Genomic DNA, 4,461 nt, shown 5'->3' on the forward strand with positions numbered 1-4,461 from the left:
GCCGCCCGCCGCCCTGCCGCCCGCCGCCCGCTGGCCCTGCCTGCCGTCCTCCGGCCCTTGCCCGCCGCCCGCTGGCCCTGCCCTTGCCCGCCGCCCATCGTGGGAGAAGAAGAAGGAAGAAGAAAAAGGAAGAAGAAGAAGAAAGAAAAAGGAAAAAGGAAGAAGAAGAAAGAAGGAAGAAGAAAACAAAAGAAAAACAGAAGAAAAACAAGAAAAAGGAAGAAAAAAGGAAAAAGGAAGAAAAAAAGAAAAAGGAAGAAAACAACAGAAGAAAAAAAGAAAGAAGAAAAAAAAGGAAGAAGAGAAAAAGAAAGAATTTTTAAAATTAAATACGTGAAAGAATTTTTTGTGTCTAATAAAATCAATTTTTTGAAATACACGAATAATTTTTAAATTCACGAATATGTCATGAATCAGTGAAAAAATTAAATACGTGAACTATTCTGAAATCCCTAAACATTTTTTGAATACACAATATGTTTTTATTCCTGTTTTTTCCACAAAATCATCAATATTTTTTGAAAACCTTTTTTTTTTGCAAAATCACAATGTTTTTGTATCCATGAACATTTTATGATTCATTTTTTTGAATTCACATACATTTTATGATTTCTCAAATATCTTTTTTCATTGCTATATTTTGATATACTGAATTGTTTTAAAGATGAAAAGGATAAAAACAGGAAAAGAAAAAATGAAATGAAATGAAAAAGAAAAGAAAAAAGAGTGTGGCCAGCACCCCCCGCCCTGCACATGGGCCATCCCGACCCCACATATATTCGTCTCCATCCGCATCCCTGGCCAAACCCTAGCCAGTCTACTCCAAGCTCTGTTCGGACAATTTGTTTATACGGAGAGGGGCGGCGAGGGGGGCGGCGATGCGCGCGGTGTTTTTTAAGGGATCGAGAGGGGACGGTGAGGGTTATAAATGTGTTGTCCTCGCCTCCCCTCTCCGTGACGCCGTCGTCTGCCGCCCCGTCTCGCGCTCTACCGTGACACCCTCTCCCACCCCTTCCTCGCCCCCTCCTTTCGCCACCGCCCTTTCGCCACCGCCACCGCCACCGCCCCCCTTCTTCACTTAATTAATTTGTTTTTACTACATGTTTTCAGGACTGACATAATGGCGGACGATAGAGCTGACCCGATTATGGACAACTATGATCCGGACGGTGAAGCACATATGTTCGGCATCATAAACGGCGATATTCTATATGTGCCGACCGGAGAAGAAGAAGATGATATCTCTTCTTATCTGAACCTTGACGGTGAAGATGAAGGGCGCCGTCAGCAAGATGATGCCGAACAAACGTCGATAAACGACGATCTTCAAATGGAAGTAGCAACCACCTCCGGCGCCGAGGTATATATATACATTGAGCCTCTGGTGATACAAACTAATTGATTTGAATAAATATGTGTGTACTAACGCGCGCGACTCTTTCTTATTTTAGCCCTCGGCCGGATCGTCGAAACAATCGAGTACGTCGTCAAAGCGTGGCGCAACCAAGACGATGAAACAAGGAGAAACATGCACCATCGAGGTTGTCGACAGTGCAACCGGCAGGCCGCTGGAGCCCCGCAAGAACGCCACCAAGTTTGTCAGCCAATGCGGAGCCATTGTTAGAGACAACGTCTCGATCACCGTCCAGGAGTGGAATGAGCCAAAGAAGGCACGAATTGATGGTTTCACTTTTGTCGATAAGAGAACAAAAAAAGATTGCTTCAAGAAGCTTATGGAACATTTCGTTCTACCTCCGGAATACAACAAATTCGATGAGGAGGGTAACAAGATTGAGGAAAACAAGGAGAGGAGGAGGCTAGTCAAACAGTTCGCTCTTCATAAGATGGCCGACGCATTCCGGAAATTCAAGCAAAATCTAGCCCATGACTTTGTCAGGCAGAACAAGACTCCGGATTTCAAAGGACAATATGAGAAACTGAAACATGATTGGCCAGAATTTGTGAAGCAAAAGAAATCGGAGCAGTTCATTCAAATATCGAAAAGAAATAAGGAAAATGCGGCTAAGAAGGAGTACAATCATGTTATGGGGCCAGGAGGGTATCGCCTTTGGGAGCCTAGGTGGGAGAAGATGGAGAACGAGCTGAGGGCGCGAGGAATCCGTCCAGGTACGGAGGGATGGGACCCAAGGGCCAAAAGCTGGTGGTACGGGCATGGGGGAACGCTGAACCCGGAGACAGGGGAGTGTGTTTACCGGGGCAAATTAATTAAACCCACCCAAGCCCTTATTAACGCAATGAGGGATGCTCAACAGGGGAAGATCAAGTTCAACAGAGAGAACGACGCGCTGACAAAAGCCCTCAGGAATCCTGAACACGGAGGACGTGTACGAGGCATGGGGCACATTCCGTGGAAAATAGGGTTCCCCCAGAACGATGACCCGTACGGTTACAGAAGCCGTAAGAGAAAGATGGATCGGGAAGCAGATGTTGTGGCGCGGTTGGCATCGGAAATGGATGTGATGAAGAAAACCATGAGTGTACTAGTAGCCGAAAGAGATGCAGCTCGGGTGCAGCATGAAGATCATCCAGCGGATCTCGGAAGCCAGCAGCGGAGAAGCAGCGTGGCTTCCACGGAGGCCCCACCGGCTGGTGCAGATGCACCGACGATCGAAATTACTGCACCGGAGCCTCTGGTGGTCCAAATTACTGCACCGGAGCCTCTGGTGGTCGAAATTACTTCACCAGAGCATCCTCGCTACCCCGTGGACGATATAAAGGAGATGAAAGAATGTCATCTGTATTATCCTATCGGGAACATGTCCATGAAGGTAGCCATCGGCAGTGCTTTACCATGTTTACCTGGAGCACTCCACCACAACAACCCCATTCAAGATGGTTATGCTCGTGTCACGGTGGAGGACATAGTCCAAGGGTTTGAGGACCTGGAGATTGACATTGCTACACCTGAAGGGGAGAAAAGACTTGGAGATGTCAAGCGCCATTTCATTCTATGGCAAAAGAAGTTTATCAAGTTTCCAGGCGAGGCGCCAAGGACAACAAGTCCACCCCCCTACGGTGGTGGTGGTGGCGGTGGCGGTGGTGGTGGTGGTGGTGGTGGTGGCGGTTCACCTACACCTCCGTCACGTCAGCCGACGCCGCCCCCCAGTCCACAACGTCCGGCGGGTGATCAGCCGCCGCCCCCCAGTCCTCGTCCGGCGGGTGATCAGACGCCGCCCCCCAATCCACCTCCGGCAAAGAAGCAGAAGCAGTCCTGGATTATTAACCCGAACCCTTATGTACCTAAGACCACAAAGGTACCGGAGCCATCACTGAAGCCTCTCCCCACAAGGCCTTGGGAACGTAGTGCCGAGGAAGTCGACGCGGCCGCGGCTGCTGATTTGGAGAAATGGAAGGCGGACTGCAAGAAGAAAAGAGAGCCCGAGCCCAAGCCAGTATTTTCTGATGAGCAAAAGAAGTGGGCTAAGTCATTTTTGAGCACACCGTCCCAAGCCGCGAAGAATCTGCCTAACGACTATGCACGTGAACTTCGCAGGCAGGCACTCATGTTCAAGGAGAACAAAGAGCGGGAGAAGGCCGAAAGTAAAAAAAGCGGGAAACAAGTTGCCCAGCTCGGGGAACAAAGTAAACAATCGATTGCCCCGCTTATAGTGGAAGCCTTCTGTCCGGATGCCCCCGAGATCATACAAGCTGCGGCAGCACAGGGATTGACTGTAACGAGTGCCAGAGAACAAGCGGCCAACTTAGGTATTACTCTTCGTGAACTGTTAGGCCTTGATGAGGCGCCAGTGAAGGAGGTAGTAATTACATATGTGAAGAATGGGCCTCTCGTCGAGCCTGCGCAGGAAAAGGATCTACCTCCACAAATGAAAGGTCTGCTGAAATGGTACAAGGGTTACATAAAAAATAAAAATGCCAAAGAATATATTTATGCGGAAGTTAGACATGAGCATCACTTCAAACATTACTATGTACAAATTGAACTGAGTGAATTGTTCCAGCTTTTCAATCTGCGCGAGCTCGATAAATCTATCATCAGTTGCTACGTTCTGTAAGTGATTTATTAATTTCTACCCCATCTCGTTCATATTGCCTGCACTATATATATGTCCTAACTATATTGTTGTGTCCGCTATTATACATGCAGAATGAAGATTAAGGAATGCAGAGTAAGGAACATCCATGATGTTGGGTTCATTGACCCACACATCGTTAATGGACATGTGTTGGAGCGTTACCCCGCCGACGTGGAGGCAGACCTGTGGCAGTTTCTTACAAAGCAGGAACTCAAAAGTGATATTCTATTTCCTTACCATTTTGAGTGAGTGTTTCTGTCTTAGCACATTCTCTTTTGTTTACTCCATGCATGGTATGTGGCCGGCTAATCGATGAGTTATGCATGACGTACTGTGCATGTATCGTGTCCGCAGGTTCCACTGGATTCTGCTAGTAATTAAAGTTAACACCTCAGAATGTCTCGTC

Source organism: Triticum dicoccoides, chromosome 5B (genome assembly GCF_002162155.2).
Source record: "Triticum dicoccoides isolate Atlit2015 ecotype Zavitan chromosome 5B, WEW_v2.0, whole genome shotgun sequence".
NCBI classification, from domain to species: Eukaryota; Viridiplantae; Streptophyta; class Magnoliopsida; order Poales; family Poaceae; genus Triticum; species Triticum dicoccoides.